The sequence below is a fragment of the Neofelis nebulosa genome, chromosome 12, assembly GCF_028018385.1.
Source record: "Neofelis nebulosa isolate mNeoNeb1 chromosome 12, mNeoNeb1.pri, whole genome shotgun sequence".
NCBI classification, from domain to species: Eukaryota; Metazoa; Chordata; class Mammalia; order Carnivora; family Felidae; genus Neofelis; species Neofelis nebulosa.
The window spans coordinates 25,562,790-25,581,675 of NC_080793.1; the positions used below are offsets into that span (position 1 = coordinate 25,562,790).

Here is an 18,886-nt window from a genome sequence, read left to right on the forward strand (position 1 = left end):
GTAAGAGAGCATTAAAAAGTTTACTTTAATGCCTAATTGACTGTAATATAAGCTTTCAAAAGAAAGTTTCCCACTAAGCATTTATCAGCTCATATGTTGAGCTGGTCACAACTCATCGTCTTATTCCCACCCACTGCCATTGAAGACAGTTCTCTTTCCATGAGCATTTCTTGTAGGCTTGCATCTGGGCACTCTCATATAGTCCTAGTTGTCTGCTTACGATATTTTGAGAATCTGTCCCCCAGCCCCTCCCTCTCTGACTTGCTTGGGCAGGTAGCACATTGAATTCCACCTCAATCTCTTACTAATTGCATTATGTTAGGTACATTACTAATCTCCCTAACTTTAGAGTTCTCCTCCCTAAGTAGGGTCAGTTAAATTGATGTCAGTATCACTAATATCTTTATGATAAATTGGGTTAAGTGTGCTTCCTAGTGTGATTTAATATGAAGTAAAGAGACTCACCTATGATGTATTCTTGCCACAGACTTTTAACTAGAATATAACTAAACCTATAGATGCAACTTCCAGCTTACTAGAAGGAATAGGACATAGGAATGTCAATAGGACAAAAAGAATAGACATCATGAGGAAACAACACAGCAAGAGAACAAGTCCTGAAAGTGGACAGTCTACATAACAACTGGCCTGGCTTCTTCACTGGGCCAAGGAAATGGGGATTGTTCTGTATTTTCAAAAGATTTAAGAGAAGGGGCATAATAACTAAATGCAATACATTGTCTTTGATTGGGACAAGCTTGAAGGTCCAACTCGGAAAATTTGGAATGTAATTGGGAAAATTTGGGTATGAAAATTGTAGTAGATGATGTTACAGAGTTACTGTGGTTTTTTTCTGTTAATTTTATTAGGTATTTGAAGGAACTTGTTCTCATCATTTAGAAATGCAAAGTCAAGTATTTAAGGGAGAAATATCCTGATATCTGTGTTTTACTTTGGAAATTGTATATGTGTACATACATGTGCATACACACATGAACTAAAATGTAGTGAAATGTTATTGCTATATAAGTCCAGGTGATATATAGGTGTTTATTGCACTTTTTCTCTCTACTTTTCTATACTTAATAATAAAAAGTGGAATAGAATCATAACTATATCACAATGTTATGATGACGAGGGACAATGTGTCTCAAAAGACCTCATTTGTCTTAAATGCCATTAAGTAAATGAGTATTCTCTTTCACAGTTTTCTTCCAGTCAGTGCATCGGAACCTCACTCAAATCCAGAATCGCATTGCATGCCCCAGCCATGCCTCAGCAGAGCTTACTCAGAAATCACTAGAACCCCCTGGAGGGTAATAGGGATGTGAGCTGGCAGACTGGCATCATGCTTGGTGGGATAAACTCTTTAGATTTCTGGCCCGTTCACTACCATACACAAAAATGCCACAGTCCTTTTCCCACTTGAAAAGCAAAACTCAGATAACATATTCATGTTTGCAAGTACACACTTGTTAAAGAGTAGAAAGATCTTTGCCAAGCTGGCCACATGGTCTTTACATACAAGGTGTGATACTGGCCTCAACACAGTTCTAAAACTCACATTTATGAGGGAGTTTTACTGGACTCCTAGTCACAAGCCATTTGTCTGACCTCCTCTGTTTCTCCCAGGTCTGCGCTAGATACGGAAGAGTGATGTGTGTGCAACACGTGGTGGGGGTGGGAAAGCCTGCCTGAGGACGGAGTCAGGAGGCATCAGCCTCCCATGGCCTGTGGATGCACAGTACACAGACATATCCTACTTTGCTCTCGCCGCTCTGACAAGTAGAGATAGCACCTCCTTTCACCCCCAAAAGTGTCCCGCTTCAATGATAAATTATTCACTCCTCCCAAATATACACCCTGTTTCTCTCCTGGGTCCTATGAACTGGCCCTCGACCCATTCCTAGTCAGTCCCTGTCCTGCCACCCCTCTCCGCACTGTCACCTCCACCCTGCAGCGAGCCGTCTGTGTCAGTCTACTTGAAGGTGCACCCGTGAGCAATGCTCTCTCTCACCTTTACAGGTGTGCACTTGGCTGACGGTCTGCCAAGGATGCCCTCACATCCTTCCCCACCCTTACCTTTCTCTGCCTGGCCAACTCCTTCCCTTCTCAGAGGCTTGAGTTCAAAGTCATCTGCTCCAGGAAACTTCCTAGACTCTGTAGAGAGGCGTTGCATCTTTCTGCTGTGTTTCTCCCAGGGCCAGGGCAAAGGTACTAAGGACGTGCGTTGGGTGCAAAAGTTAAACAGGCTTCCATTATCAGGGTGGTATTAGTGCTGACTCTGCATATCCCGGGGTCCTGACAGCGAGTGGCTCCTTCAGTTTTGCCCCATAGGTGCCTCGCTTGCCTCACCCCTGTCCTGACCCTGGATTCAACATTTCCTACAACCCGTCATCATGATTACACTGTAGAATTTTATTTGTTGGTCTGTCTTCCTGGTTGGAATGTGAACGCCTTTAGCTGAGGGGTCATGTCTTATTCCTTCCTAACCTCAGTCCGTAGCACTGTGCCCGGCACACAGGAAGCGTTTCTAAATGATGAAGTCGTCAAATGTGGGAAGCGCATGTGGAATTAGAGACTTCTCAAACTATCGGGGACCAATTGGCATCTGCTAGAGAGCTAGGGGAGGATTCAGAGATGGAAAAATTGGATAACATGTAAAATTTGTCATTTGAAATATTCCTGGTAGCCATATATTAGCAAACTGCTGAACAATACTATCTGCCCTCTAGGGAAACCTGAAGAAAGTTGCCTAGGTACAAGGTCTGAAACATCAGCAAAGCTTTGAGTAGGATGAAATTAGATTAAATCAAACTAAAACCGTGTTTCTTCCAAATAAGGAACCTCCCTTAATCTCCTCCATCCTTCACTCTATTCACATAGTGTGTCCCTGGTACCAGTTCAGAAGGAATGGCCTGGGCTGGACTTTAGGAAGCCTCTTTCATGAGTCCATCGCTGTGTCGTGCCCCTCACAGAGTTTATAGTATTTAATCACCACAATGATCAGTGAGACAAGATTTCATGTCCCTGCTCTATGGAAGGGAAAAGTGAGAGATGGGTTACCTTTCCTGAAGCCACACAGCTAGCAGATAAAGAAGAATACCTCCTGTGTTCAGGGCAATTAAAACTTGTCATGCTTGCTATAGCCCTATTCCCTAACCCACACAACAGTGGTCACTGATTAAAAATATAAATAGGTTAATGGAACGCTTACATTTATTCATGGAAATATTTGAGCACCTACCGTGTACTGTACTGTGGGTGTAAAGTCCATGTAGGAAAACTTTGTTGGGGTTGGGGGGAGGGGAAGAGAGGGAAGATAGATACTAAACAAGTCATAGGTGGATTTAGAAAAGTAAACATAGTCTTATAGAATGTTCTTCAGGAAAGAAGGCATAAAAATTGAAGTAGTGTGTTTGCAATAAGGCCAAAAGCTGTAAGACCAAAGAACCCCAACCACAAAACTGTCCTCTCAAACTTCTGCAAAGACAAACACCTTCTGTGCGTCATGTAACTAACCACAAGTCAGGTGTTTAGTTGTGGGTGAAGGCAGAGAAGGAGACAATCATGCAGGGAATTTTTAGAAGTATCTGGTGATTGTTTTTTGGTGCACTTTTTGGGGTGGGGGCAAGAAGCATACTTTTGGGGATCAGGAGCTAAAATCTCAACTTCATTTTTATAGTGTAAACAGAGGCTGAACCTTCACCAAGCAGACCCACTGAGGCATGACTGCAGGCCCCACAATTTGGCCTGTTTGATTTATGTGTTTCCTGGACAAACTACTGTTGTGTAGGAGCCCTGTGAAAACTTCAAAAAGGTCATTAAGGCTGAAAGGCTTCTTAATTCATTTTCAAAATTACTCACTCCTCCTTTCCAAAAGCCAGCGACAGGAGAGCTCAAGTGATCTCAGTCAAGTTTTCCCAACTGAAGCTTTACTTTCTATGACAGAGTTACAAATACTTTCGGCTCCATTTTGCATACATTCTAGAGAGCTTCTTGGCAGGGTCTGCACAGTGTGTTTTCATATTCTTTGGATCTCATCTTTGTAGCATGGCCTCATGAAAAACATCACATTCCAAGTGTGACTGGGAAGCTTCATTCACCACAGAGTTTGCCAATAACATGTGGGGAGTGTATTGTCCCTCCGGCCAGCTCATCATATCCAAACAAAATGTGTTCTCTTCGATTTCAGCTGACTCATTTCCATAAGATACAAGTTGATGCTATTTACTAGATACCCAAAGACCCAATTTGAGAATCTAAACTGTGGTAGAATTAAATATACAACAGTTTTTAACTCATTATATATCATTAGAATCTTAGCAGGAGACTAATGGCACACTCCAAGGGTTTAGCTGAATATAATTTTGTGAAGAGAGTATTTATGAGACATGGGCACCATTAAGGGAATACGCAAGGCATGGTGTATTCCAGGAGTTGTCAACATCAGGAAGGACTTACTGCCCCAGGTGGAAAGGGATGGGAGGCAGGCCTTGGACTCTAGACCCCTCGAAGAGGAGTGGACCAACACAGGCCCCATAGCTGTTGGAATTCAGCATGACTCAGGAAAGCAAGGCTGGGTAGAAACAGGAGAAGAAATGCCTGACCTCTCTCTCCTTGCACCCTCTAATCTCCTGCTGGTGCTGCCCATTTGCCAAGCCCAGGGAGTACTCATCAATGAGGTCAGCCTGCTGGGGGTCCATGATAGAGAAGGGCAGAGACTTGTTTGGGGTCTCTATGTACCCCAAATCTGAAATACCAGCCCATTTCTGATTTTACTCTGAGAGACAGAGTGGCATAACTGAATGAACAGAGGTTTTCATGTAAGGAAGATCAAGACCCAAATTCCACCTACTAATAGTCATATGTTGGGGTCTTTTCTGGAGAAAACCTGTTGGACTGCTTCACGTGAGTTCTAACTTACCCTCTCTGAATTTCAGTGTCTTCCTCCAGCAAAATGGAAATAGTAGCTTCCTACTTACCTACCTGCTTGAATTGTTGTGAATATTAAACAAGTTGCCCAAGGAGAAGAGCCTGACATAATGTTTGACACTTAGAACGTATTTCGCATTTGTTGGTTTCCTCCAATTAGTTATCCCTTATACTGTGAGATGCCTGCCCTGTGGAGGTGGGAGAACCAGTCTGACCATTTATTTCTTTTTTACTGGGAGTCCCCTGTTGACTCATAGCTGGAAAGGTGGGTGGGACTTGTTTAAAAACTTGTTTACTGGGGTCCCCTTATCAGTAAAGAAGTGACCGTTTTCCTAGTGTCACTTTTTAAAGAAAACCTGTCTGGACATCTTTAGGAAAACTCCGATTTTCTCTCTCCACAAGGGCATTGGTGCTTAGGGAGCTGGTCCCCACATTGCTGTATGAGTCTTCACCATTTCTTTAGCAACTTTCATTCCACATTCATAGGCTAATGCTCAAAAAGCTTGTCCTTCCTCCTGTTGTGCGTTAGCTGTTGACAAGACATTGGCTGCTTTTGCAAGAACTTGGTCAATTCAGTTCCTGATAGTAGGGCCATTTCCTTCCTACTTGAAGTCACTAGGGAGGTTTCTGTTTGCTGTATGTTGTTATTTGCTAGTTTGGGAACAGGTGGGAATGTTTGGTTCATTGTGAATTTTGGCTGGACCCTTGGAAAGCTTACTGGTGATTGAAAAATAAAAAGCCACAGTAGTCATTCACTTACTGTTCATTGGTTCAAACTAGGAGTTATGTACTGGGCATAATCCCTAATTCTCATAACCACCATGGAAGGTAGTATCTTATTTTCATTTGAGGAAACGGAGGCTCATCAGATTAGATGGGGTGGGGGTGGGGCATGTCCAGCTTCTAAGAAGTAGAACTAGAGACCATGGCTCTACCTGAATCAAAGCACAGAACTCTGTTTATCTTGAAGAGGGTTACAGAGAATCAACTGCAATATTTTCATCCAGCTGTGGCCATTTAAAAAAAAAATCACACGGCTGCGAGTTTCTTCATGACAAGACATAAGTTTTATTCACCTCTCTCTTCTCACTGCTGACCACTGCCCCTGCCATAAATTGGGTGCCTGATTAATGTTGGTTGAATGAAAAAATGATTGACTGAATGAATCTTCTATACAAAGATATTTTTGTCTATGTGTAGCATTTTTTCTAATGCATATTTATATTTCATTTGACAGTGTTTGCAAATTGCATAATATTCCCCTTCAGTATAACTTGCAGTGTGGAAATGCTTCCATATGCTGGATGTTTCCCCTCATTTGACTGAGGGAGAAAAAAGGCTAAGAGAAACATCACATAGTGGGTAAGCATCCATATAAACACAAATTGTAGAATATACTGCTCACGAATGGTGTATTTTGGCAGGGTAATTTTGCAAAAAGATTGAAGTAGACATTCAATTTGGATTGATATGGGTGATAAAATGTTCTTGTGCAGCTAACTATAGTTTTATATTAATTCATTATGTTGTAAGAGGTATAGAGTAGGGGAGAAGAGCATGGGTCCTGGAGCAGCTGACAGTATACATATCCAGCCTCCATTAGTTAATAGCTATGTGACTTGGGCAGCTTAGTAAATCTATGTCTTAGTTTAAGTCCTTCGCAAAATAGGGATAGGAATACTACCTCCCTCATGAGATCATTAAGAGCATTAAATGAGTTAATACAAGAGGAGTTCTTAAATTTGTGCCTGATTCAGTGGCAAGGCTCAATAAATGTTATTATCCCCAGTGCATGGAGTCTAGTTCAGAAAAGTTCTCTTTTTTGTCTCTATCCCCATTATCCCTACCTTATTTTAGGAAGTCATCAAGTTTTGCCTGACTTACTTTACTATCTAGCTCACCCTTCACATTGTCAGCGGAGTGAATCCTTGAAGACTCGAATTAAACCAGGCCCCTTACCTTCTCCAAACAATGCCACTATTCCTAATCAACTTCAGGACTAAGTACAATCCCCTAGCATTACATTCAGGGTCCTTCATAAACTCAATCCTTTCTCCTCTTTTGGTCTCATCTCTTGTCACTCCCACATGTATGCTATACTACAAATACCAACAAATGCCCAAAGTGGAAAAGTTATACTGGCTTGATGGATAAGTAATACTTCAGTAAGAGGAATGAGCAGGTAATTTTGCTGATGGGCTCATGGAAGCCTTCAAAGAAAAGATATTTAAGTTGTATCTTGAAGAATAAGTTGATATTGGCCAAGGAAGGTAGGGCAGTACATGATTAGGTGGATTATCTAGATCGAGTGAAGGATTTGTGCCCTGAAACAGAAAAACAAGGTGTATTCATGGCATGAGAACTTGTCTAATGCTGAGAGGGAAGAATTGAGGGATGCTTCAATGTGGGATTGAAGGAAAAGGGAGTGTGAAAAAGAGCCCTTATATCTGGCATGAATGCCTGAATGGAATAGTGTGATGTTGTTAATGAAGGTGAGGAAAATACAAGAAAAATGTATGGTGTGTGTGTGTGTGTGTGTGTGTGTGTGTGTGTGTGTGTGTATGAATTTTCAACTGGAAACAATAAGTATCTGGTCTGTTTTGTACACATGTGTACAAAAGCCATTTGGGAATATTTAATATTAAGCTCCTGATCTTGTCCCCAGTCTTACCTTCAGACTTGTATCCTGGCAAATTTCCCCTTCTTAGCAAATGGCAGCTCTGTTCTTTAGAGTCCTCCATGATTCCTCTCTCTTAAATCCTATTTTTGATCCTTCAGCAAATTCAGTTTTCCTTTTCTTCAAAATATATCCAGCAATTGATCGTTTCTTACCATATTCGTGGCTACCGCTCTCTTCAAAGTCACCATCATCTTTTATGGGATTATTGAACATTGTCATTTTTTTTTTCAGAGAGAGTAGGGAGGAAGGGGCAGAGGGAGAGGGAGGGAGAGAGGGAGAGAGGGAGAGAGGGAGAGAGAGAGAGAGAGAGAGAGAGAGAGAGAGAGAGAGAATCTTAAGCAGGTTCCACACTGATTGTGGCTCCAATGCAGAGCTCAGTCTCACGACTGTGAGATCATAACCTGAGCTGAAATCAAGAGTTGGACACTTAACCAATGAAGCCACTCAGGCACCCCTAGGATTATTGAAATAGTCCCCTAAACTGTCAGAGTCAGAGTGGTCCTCTCTCTTTTTTTTTTTTTTTTTTTTTTTTACTTTAAGTTCATTTAAAGTAAAGGTTTTTACTTTAAGTTTATTTATTTATTTTGAGAGAGAGGCAGAGAGACAACCAGGGGTGGTGCAGAGAGAGAGAGAGAGAGAGAGAGAGAGAGAATCCCAAGCAGGCTCCATACTGTCAGCATATAACCCAATGTGGGGCTGAAACCCACCAACCATGAGATCATGACTTGAGCTGAAACCAAGAGTCAGATGCTTAACTGAGCCACCCAGGCACCCCCAGAGTGGTCCTCATAAAAAGAAGTCAGGTCATGACTACACTGTTCACAGCTTCTATATCCTTCCCATCTTGCTTAGACCAAAATCCCAAAGTATTTACAGTGATGGTTTGCAAGATGCAGCCCTCAGAGCTCCTGGCTCTAATGCTATTTAGACTCCTATTCCCATCCTCTTTGGCATCTCTCTGCCCTAGTGGGTTCTTTACTGTTCCTGAGACATGTGTGACATCCTTCTACCTATTAGCATTTCCAATGACTATTCCCCTGCCTAGAACGGCTTCTCCTCAGATGCTCACCTAATCATCTCCCTCGCCTCCTCAGGTCTTCACTCCAATGTCATCTACTCAGTGAGGCTTTCTCTGACTGCCTTACTAAAATCGGCAGGTCCCTCTTACCTCTGATTTCCCAGTGCATCCCTTGCTTTTCTGCATTTTTTTCTTTAGCACATATCACCATCTATCATACTCTTATTTACCATTAGCTTTTATCTATTATTTGTCTCCCCCCACCCTCTTGCATCTATCTCTAATCCATGTGTCATGATGGCCCTGATTCCTGTACTGTTCCCCTCTCTGTTCCCTATACCTCGAATAGTGCCTGACCACAAGTTGTTCAATAGATATCCGCTGAATGAAAGAATTAATTCAAGTGGGGACCATAGCAGTGTGTTGCTGCAAGGAGCTGGTACTCAGCAGGTAGATCTAGGTTAAAGATAGATTTGGAGTCCTTAGCAATGAGGTCACAGATGTGTGGGAGTAGCTAAGACAGACCAAGGAAAAGATATTGAGTGAGATTTGAAAAAAAGAGAAGGCCAACATAAAACTTGGAAAAAAATAGTAATAATTAAAGACTGTACAGATGAAGTGGCAGAGTTGAAAGCAAGGGCTCTGGAATTACAGACTCGAGTTAAAAACCTTTGTTCCACCATTTACCAGCTTTATGACCATGGAGAAGTGACTGGATGATTCTTGGCCTCCATATCCTCAAGGGTAATTAGAAAAAAGATCTCCACGTCAGAGGGCTGTTAAGAGAATTAACCAATAACGTGCATAGAAATCAGCAGACAGTAACAAAGAATATAGGTAGTAGTCGTTGTTGTTACTAACATCACTGTTATCATCAAAATCCAGGAAGGACTCCTGAAAAGTCGAAAAAGTAGGGGAGTGTAATGGAAGATAAGTGAGGAGAGGTCTTCAAGAAAGGGAAGAGTAAACTCTGTAGATGTTGCTCTGTGGTCAGGGCTAAGTATCCTGAGGAGTAGATTATGCTCCAGGGTAGAGCTATTTGAGAGAATCGTTTCATTTGCATCAAAAAGTCATAATCCCATATTTTAAAATGAGTGAGTGTTTTGTGGAAAATAACAATAATTGTCTTAGAAAAAAATCAAATAAAAACAAAACAAAACAAAATAAAACAACACTGGGCCCTCAATTGTATCCAGCTGCCAAGTGTAGGAACATAGTGACCCAAAAATTTGCTTCTCTCTGGTCTTTGGGAGATTTACTTGCTCGCTAGTCAGAACTAGTTTGCTGGTTTTATGAGGTTAAGCTATTGTGCAATAGTATTCAGCTGGCTCTGTGGGTGTTTATTTACAGATGGCTGCCATCTTGATTTATTGTCTGTCAAATTATAATTATTAACGATGGAGTTAATTGTCATTTCAACCACCTGGTAATTACCCACTGTGCTTTGATGTGGTGACAAATCTGTCCTTCAGATCAAAATTGGTAGGTTCATAAGATATTTCGCTTCCACGTTCATCTCCATTCATGGCTTATTCAAAATAAATGATTAGGGAAAATTATTGATTCTTTTTAGTGTAATTTGTGGGCCTTCAGGTAAAAGAATTGTCAATTGTTGTAAACATTTTTTGAGTAGTAGGGCTGGTATAACAAGAATCCAGTGATGTGAGTTATAGTACTTGAAATTAAAACAACAAGGCATGCTCTTTCAAAGACTGATCTAATAAAAAATTTAACAATGCTCTCAGTATATTCTACGGTGCATCACCTAGAATGATGGTTTATAACCCTCATTATTTGTTTGCCCCATTGTTTACTAAGCCACTTTATCCTTATGCCCTTTTGAACTTTTAGGATAGAATTCAGCACAGTTAGTGAGGTTACCTTAGTCTTATAAGGCCTCAATCACTTTCAGAACTATGAATGGGATTGTCTGCTTGGTCACTCTCTAGGGAGACACCTGATAGAACCAACGGGATTAAAGAGGAGGGGATGCATACATGTCATGAGAGCTACATCTTTACTCCCATCTTTGGTGTTGGAACCCTTATTTGTGTGCTTTTTCCTTTTCAGCATTTCCCAGTGGTTTTCAGAAAGGCACACATAATTTACTAAATTAGCCAGCAGTGGATCAAATGGAAGATTTCCCACCAAAGCATAGTCTTGACATGCTACTGTGGACTTACCATCTCTTTCCTCTCAGGAAGCCCATCAAGCAGTCATTCTGTGTCCAGCTTCCTCTGGCTTTTAGCCTCGGGGCATGGAGAGAAGAAGACTATGTTCCTGGCTTCTCAATATTTCCTTGCAGAGTCACCTTCTAATTGACAGTTGCCATATTACAGTCCTGTTGACCATGAGGTCTCACCTTGGCATTTGTTGTGCAGTGAGACTCAACCTAGGCTGATTTCTACTAATACTTCTTCCAAGTCAGAGAGTTGTACATCCATTGGACCCAGAGAAAACCTATGAGCAGTATCTGCTTTCTTTCACTTGAAGGATTGTGAATCAGTTCGTTAAGGAAGGAAAGCTCAGGGACTAGAGATGGGTGTCTAAAACCGCCCTACTGCAGTTTGTTACCGGGCTTGGGCATTTCCTGATCTCTCCTATGAAATGCTGACCTGCTGTATAGGATTTCCACTCCTTGGGAAATTATCTGTGGTCGAGCGTCCTGACATGGTTTCCCCTGCTCTCCCTTCCTCTCTTCTATTCTATGAGGCCATGGCAAAGACCTTTTCTTACCTATAATATCTTATCTCTAGTGCCTGACCCCTTCAGTTTACCCTTCATATTGCTGCCTGAAAGAGTTCTCAGAATCCTTTGGGGGCTTCTTCTGTGAGTCTAAAATGTGCACCATGACATTCAGTGGCCTTTATCATTGGCCCTTTACCTATGCCTCCAATCTAATGTTCCCTCTGTTGGATGACAGTTCAAGGCCTTTATGTTGAAGGTTCCAATTGGCTGTCATGTGCTTTCCCTTTCCAGGTCATTCATCTGGAGCATTCCTAATTATTCTTCAGAAGTCACAAGTCAGCAGTTACCTCCTGAATGTAATCTTCTATAATCACCCCCCTACTTCCCTGACAATTCTTTCTCTTTTTGTTTTATTTTTATAACTTTTACTCCTTTATATTGCTATGTCACATCATATTAATTTCCCCCCTTATCTGTCCATTTCCCTTCTGGGGTCCTCAAGAGCAGGATCTAGAATGGGAACATTTTTGTCATCATAGAGCAGGAGATAAATAATATTGACTAACTTTTTGTTCAATTCTTTGTACATCTCCCATTGCCTAGGACAGTGCTGAGTATTCAGTGGATACTAAACACATAGTTGCTGATGGATCCTTATTAAACATAGCTAAAATCTTCACTATTATTCTTGGTACCAACGTTAGAGTAGACACCTGTCTTTATGGGAAAAAAAAACTAGCTTTAGGGAGAAGAAGTTGACCCTTTATCCAAGATGCATGTGGCAGCTGCTGATTGAAATAAAAGACAGTTAATCATATCCAAATGGAAAGAGAAGAAGTCTTTGGTTCTGGTTAAAAGAAAATATTTTTTACTAAATAGTAAGGAAATGGGATATGAATTTCTTTTTTGTACGGTCAGTGTATATTTTCTTTTGTATGAGAAATTTCTGTGGAATTCAAAGGTTGTCCTTTCCTTTCTTCTCTCCCTTTTGCCCTCTCTTCTTTCCCTCCTCCCTCCCTCCCTCTGTGCCTGCTTGCCTGCCTGCCTTCCTTCCTTCCTTCCTTCCTTCCTTCCTTCCTTCCTTCCTTCCTTCCTTCCTATAAAGATAGGCAACCTTAGGCAAACACATGGCACTGCTAGCTTCTATAGAGAAAAGGTGCAAAGTCTGTTCTTAGGTCATTGCAATTATTCTGATGGCAGATAAACCCATCTCATCCTCATCCCAAGATTTTAAGTGAGGCACACATTTCTGTGAAACTCTTCTCATACTCAGTGTCAACCTGAGGGTCATTGGCTTTACTTGGCCCATCAGGAAGACTGGTTCCATGAACGTCTGGGGAATTTTCTTTCTTAACTGAAATTGAACAAGAACTGTTTTCTAAGATCAAAAAAGGTCCATATGAAACTTGAACAGTTCTAATTGTGCTTTGTTCTGTTCTGATGTCACTGGGAACTTTCTGAGGCAAAGTAGACAACTGAGTTTTAGAGTGGTTTGAAAATTGTATTAATAGAGCAGACGACTCCTCAAGGCCTTGTCATTTTCTAGGAACCATTAATTACTGTCATGATGGTTTATGTGCATACTGCTATCTTCATATCAGAAAAGTGCTGCTTAGTTTGTGCTTCACAGTCTCGTGAGAAAAGTTGTAGTCTTGGTACCTCCTACAGGAAACAGTTGAGTGAAAAGTGTTTCCACAACAGGTGCAGGGACAGAACTGTGTTGGTTGGCTTTAGATTCTCCCTCGGTCTTTCTGAAATTGAACCATGTTCTTGAACACAAAGCCTCTTTTTCTATCCTGCTAGTCACTATGTCAACACAGAAGTTAAAGGAAGAAGTGAACAGAATAGCACATTTAAATTTCTCAGTAGGAAACAAACTTTATCTATCACATTTCCTTTCCTCAAAGTGATAGGTCCTAAAAGCTTGAGAAAGTAACATTACTATGCCTGGTAGGAAAACTTTACTTTTCATTATGGCCAAGGGGTGGTAGGAAGAAGACTGATCTGAAAGTCAGTGGACCTGGGGCCCCATCCTTATCTGGCACTGACTGGTCATATCACCTTGGACAAGCCATTTCTTTTCTTTTCTTTTCTTTTCTTTTCTTTTCTTTTCTTTTCTTTTCTTTTCTTTTCTTTTTTTTAATTTTATTTTTTAATATATGAAATTTACTGTCAAATTGGTTTCCATACAACACCCAGTGCTCATCCCAAAAGGTGCCCTCCTCAATACCCATCACCCACCCTGCCCTCCCTCCCACCCCCCATCAACCCTCAGTTTGTTCTCAGTTTTTAACAGTCTCTTATGCTTTGGCTCTCTTCCACTCTAACCTCTTTTTTTTTCCCTTCCCCTCCCCCATGGGTTCCTGTTAAGTTTCTCAGGATCCACATAAGAGTGAAACCATATGGTATCTGTCTTTCTCTGTATGGCTTATTTCACTTAGCATCACACTCTCCAGTTCCATCCACGTTGCTACAAAAGGCCATATTTCATTTTTTCTCATTGCCACGTAGTATTCCATTGTGTATATAAACCACAATTTCTTTATCCATTCATCAATTGATGGACATTTAGGCTCTTTCCATAATTTGGCTATTGTTGAGAGTGCTGCTATAAACATTGGGGTACAAGTGCCCCTATGCATCAGTACTCCTGTATCCCTTGGATAAAGTCCTAGCAGTGCTATTGCTGGGTCATAGGGTAGGTCTATTTTTAATTTTCTGAGGAACCTCCACACTGCTTTCCAGAGCGGCTGCACCAATTTGCATTCCCAGCAACAGTGCAAGAGGGTTCCTGTTTCTCCACATCCTCGCCAGCATCTATAGTCTCCTGATTTCTTCATTTTGGCCACTCTGACTGGCGTGAGGTGGTATCTGAGTGTGGTTTTGATTTGTATTTCCCTGATAAGGAGCGACGTTGAACATCTTTTCATGTGCCTGTTGGCCATCCGGATGTCTTCTTTAGAGAAGTGTCTATTCATGTTTTCTGCCCATTTCTTCACTGGGTTATTTGTTTTTCGGGTGTGGAGTTTGATGAGCTCTTTATAGATTTTGGATACTAGCCCTTTGTCCGATGTGTCATTTGCAAATATCTTTTCCCATTCCGTTGGTTGCCTTTTAGTTTTGTTGGTTGTTTCCTTTGCTGTGCAGAAGCTTTTTATCTTCATAAGGTCCCAGTAATTCACTTTTGCTTTTAATTCCCTTGCCTTTGGGGATGTGCCGAGTAAGAGATTGCTACGGCTGAGGTCAGAGAGGTCTTTTCCTGCTTTCTCCTCTAAGGTTTTGATGGTTTCCTGTCTCACATTCAGGTCCTTTATCCATTTTGAGTTTATTTTTGTGAATGGTGTGAGAAAGTGGTCTAGTTTCAACCTTCTGCATGTTGCTGTCCAGTTCTCCCAGCACCATTTGTTAAAGAGACTGTCTTTTTTCCATTGGATGTTCTTTCCTGCTTTGTCAAAGATGAGTTGGCCATACGTTTGTGGGTCTAGTTCTGGGGTTTCTATTCTATTCCATTGGTCTATGTGTCTGTTTTTATGCCAATACCATGCTGTCTTGATGATGACAGCTTTGTAGTAGAGGATAAAGTGTGTGATTGTGATGCCTCCTGCTTTGGTCTTCTTCTTCAAAATTACTTTGGCTATTCGGGGCCTTTTGTGGTTCCATATGAATTTTAGGATTGCTTGTTCTAGTTTCGAGAAGAATGCTGGTGCAATTTTGATTGGGATTGCATTGAATGTGTAGATAGCTTTGGGTAGTATTGACATTTTGACAATATTTATTCTTCCAATCCATGAGCAGGGAATGTCTTTCCATTTCTTTATATCTTCTTCAATTACCTGCATAAGTGTTCTATAGTTTTCAGCATACAGATCTTTTACATCTTTGATTAGATTTATTCCTAGGTATTTTATGCTTCTTGGTGCAATTGTGAATGGGATCAGTTTCTTTATTTGTCTTTCTGTTGCTTCAGTGTTAGTGTATAAGAATGCAACTGATTTCTGTACATTGATTTTGTATCCTGCAACTTTGCTGAATTCATGTATCAGTTCTAGCAGACTTTTGGTGGAGTCTATCGGATTTTCCATGTATAATATCATGTCATCTGCAAAAAGCGAAAGCTTGACTTCATCTTTGCCAATTTTGATGCCTTTGATTTCCTTTTGTTGTCTGATTGCTGATGCTAGAACTTCCAGCACTATATTAAACAACAGCGGTGAGAGTGGGCATCCCTGTCGTGTTCCTGATCTCAGGGAAAAAGCTCTCAGTTTTTCCCCGTTGAGGATGATGTTAGCTGTGGGCTTTTCATAAATGGCTTTTATGATCTTTAAGTATGTTCCTTCTATCCCGACTTTCTCCAGGGTTTTTATTAAGAAAGGGTGCTGGATTTTGTCAAAGGCCTTTTCTGCATCGATTGACAGGATCATATGGTTCTTCTCTTTTTTTTTGTTAATGTGATGTATCACGTTGATCGATTTGCGAATGTTGAACCAGCCCTGCATCCCAGGAATGAATCCCACTTGATCATGGTGAATAATTCTTTTTATATGCTGTTGAATTCGATTTGCTAGTATCTTATTGAGAATTTTTGCATCCATATTCATCAGAGATATTGGCCTGTAGTTCTCTTTTTTTACTGGGTCTCTGTCTGGTTTAGGAATCAAAGTAATACTGGCTTCATAGAATGAGTCTGGAAGTTTTCCTTCCCTTTCTATTTCTTGGAATAGCTTGAGAAGGATAGGTATTATCTCTGCTTTAAACGTCTGGTAGAACTCCCCTGGGAAGCCATCTGGTCCTGGACTCTTATTTTTGGGAGATTTTTGATAACCGATTCAATTTCTTCACTGGTTATGGGTCTGTTCAAGCTTTCTATTTCCTCCTGATTGAGTTTTGGAAGAGTGTGGGTGTTTAGGAACTTGTCCATTTCTTCCAGGTTGTCCAATTTGTTGGCATATAATTTTTCATAGTATTCCCTGATAATTGTTTGTATCTCTGAGGGATTAGTTGTAATAATTCCATTTTCATTCATGATTTTATCTATTTGGGTCATCTCCCTTTTCTTTTTGAGAAGCCTGGCTAGAGGTTTGTCAATTTTGTTTATTTTTTCAAAAAACCAACTCTTGGTTTCGTTGATCTGCTCTACCGTTTTTTTAGATTCTATATTGTTTATTTCTGCTCTGATCTTTATGATTTCTCTTCTTCTGCTGGGTTTAGGCTGCCTTTGCTGTTCTGCTTCTATTTCCTTTAGGTGTGCTGTTAGATTTTGTGTTTGGGATTTTTCTTGTTTCTTGAGATAGGCCTGGATTGCAATGTATTTTCCTCTCAGGACTGCCTTCGCTGCGTCCCAAAGTGTTTGGATTGTTGTATTTTCATTTTCGTTTGTTTCCATATATTTTTTAATTTCTTCTCTAATTGCCTGGTTGACCCACTCGTTCGTTAGTAGGGTGTTCTTTAACCTCCATGCTTTTGGAGGTTTTCCAGACTTTTTCCTGTGGTTGATTTCAAGCTTCATAGCATTGTGGTCTGAAAGTATGCATGGTATAATTTCAATTCTTGTAAACTTATGAAGGGCTGTTTTGTGACCCAGTATATGATCTATCTTGGAGAATGTTCCATGTGCACTCGAGAAGAAAGTATATTCTGTTGCTTTGGGATGCAGAGTTCTAAATATATCTGTCAAGTCCATCTGATCCAATGTATCATTCAGGGCCCTTGTTTCTTTATTGACTGTGTGTCTAGATGATCTATCCATTTCTGTAAGTGGGATGTTAAAGTCCCCTGCAATGACCACATTCTTATCAATAAGGTTGCTTTTGTTTATGAGTAATTGTTTTATATATCTGGGGGCTCCGGTATTTGGCGCATAGACATTTATAATTGTTAGCTCTTCCTGATGGATAGACCCTGTAATTATTACATAATGCCCTTCTTCATCTCTTGTTACAGCCTTTAATTTAAAGTCTAGTTTGTCTGATATAAGTATGGCTACTCCAGCTTTCTTTTGGCTTCCAGTAGCATGATAAATAGTTCTCCATCCCCTCACTCTCAATCTAAAGGTGTCCTCAGATCTAAAATGAGTCTCTTGTAGACAGCAAATAGATGGGTCTTGTTTTTTTATCCATTCTGATACCCTATGTCTTTTGGTTGGCACATTTAATCCATTTACATTCAGTGTTATTATAGAAAGATACGGGTTTAGAGTCATTGTGATGTCTGTATGTTTTATGCTTGTAGTAATGTCTCTGGTACTTTGTCTCACAGGATCCCCCTTAGGATCTCTTGTAGGGCTGGTTTCATGGTGACAAATTCCTTCAGTTTTTGTTTGTTTGGGAAGACCTTTATCTCTCCTTCTATTCTAAATGACAGACTTGCTGGATAAAGGATTCTCGGCTGCATATTTTTTCTGTTTAGCACACTGAAGATATCGTGCCAAGCCTTTCTGGCCTGCCAAGTTTCAAAGGAGAGATCAGTCACGAGTCTTATAGGTCTCCCTTTATATGTGAGGGCATGTTTACCCCTTGCTGCTTTCAGAATTTTCTCTTTATCCTTGTATTTTGCCAGTTTCACTATGATATGTCGTGCAGAAGATTGATTCAAGTTACGTCTGAAGGGAGTTCTCTGTGCCTCTTGGATTTCAATGCCTTTTTCCTTCTCCAGTTCAGGGAAGTTCTCAACTATAATTTCTTCAAGTACCCCTTCAGCACCTTTCCCTCTCTCTTCCTCCTCTGGGATACCAATTATGCGTATATTATTTCCTTTTAATGTATCACTTAGTTCTCTAATTTTCCCCTCATACTCCTGGATTTTTTTATCTCTCTTTCTTTCAGCTTCCTCTTTCTCCATAACTTTATCTTCTAGTTCACCTATTCTCTCCTCTGCCTCTTCAATCCGAGCCGTCGTGGTTTCCATTTTGTTTTACATTTCGTTTAAAGCGTTTTTCAGCTCCTCGTGACTGTTCCTTAGTCCCTTGATCTCTGTGGCAAGAGATTCTCTGCTGTCCTGTATACTGTTTTCAAGCCCAGCGATTAAATTTTATGACTATTATTCTAAATTCACTTTCTGTTATATTATTTAAATCCTTTTTGATCAGTTCATTAGCTGTTGTTATTTCCTGGAGATTCTTCTGAGGGGAATTCTTCCGTTTGGTCATTTTGGATAGTCCCTGGAGCGGTGAGGACCTGCAGGGCACTTCCCCTGTGCTGTGGTGTATAACTGGAGTTGGTGGGCAGGGCCGCAGTCCGACCTGATGTCTGCCCCCAGCCCACCGCTGGGGCCACAGTCAGACTGGTGAGTGCCTTCTCTTCCCCTCTCCTAGGGGCGGGATTCACTGTGGGGTGGCGTGGCCCGTCTGGGCTACTTGCACATTGCCAGGCTTGTGGTGCTGGGGATCTGGCGTATTAGCTGGGGTGGGTAGGCAAGGTGCACGGGGGCAGGAGGGGCAGGCTTAGCTCGCTTCTCCTTAGGTGATCCACTTCAGGAGGGGCCCTGTGGCAGCGGGAGGGAGTCAGATCCGCTGCCGGAGGTTTGGCTCCGCAGAAGCACAGAGTTGGGTGTTTGCGCGGAGCGAGCAA

General features: G+C 41.1%; 2 long non-coding RNA genes across 2 annotated transcripts in view; one reads left to right on the forward strand and one right to left on the reverse strand.

Moving 5' to 3' along the window:
- Positions 1-7,926, reverse strand: part of LOC131491528 (uncharacterized) — a 38,950-nt gene extending 31,024 nt beyond the window's left edge. Inside the window, exon 1 of the long non-coding RNA XR_009251501.1 lies at positions 7,607-7,926. This is a non-coding gene — a long non-coding RNA (uncharacterized LOC131491528). The remainder of the gene's footprint in view (positions 1-7,606) is intronic.
- Positions 1-18,886, forward strand: part of LOC131491529 (uncharacterized) — a 568,938-nt gene that overhangs the window by 187,963 nt on the left and 362,089 nt on the right. The window lies entirely within an intron of this gene.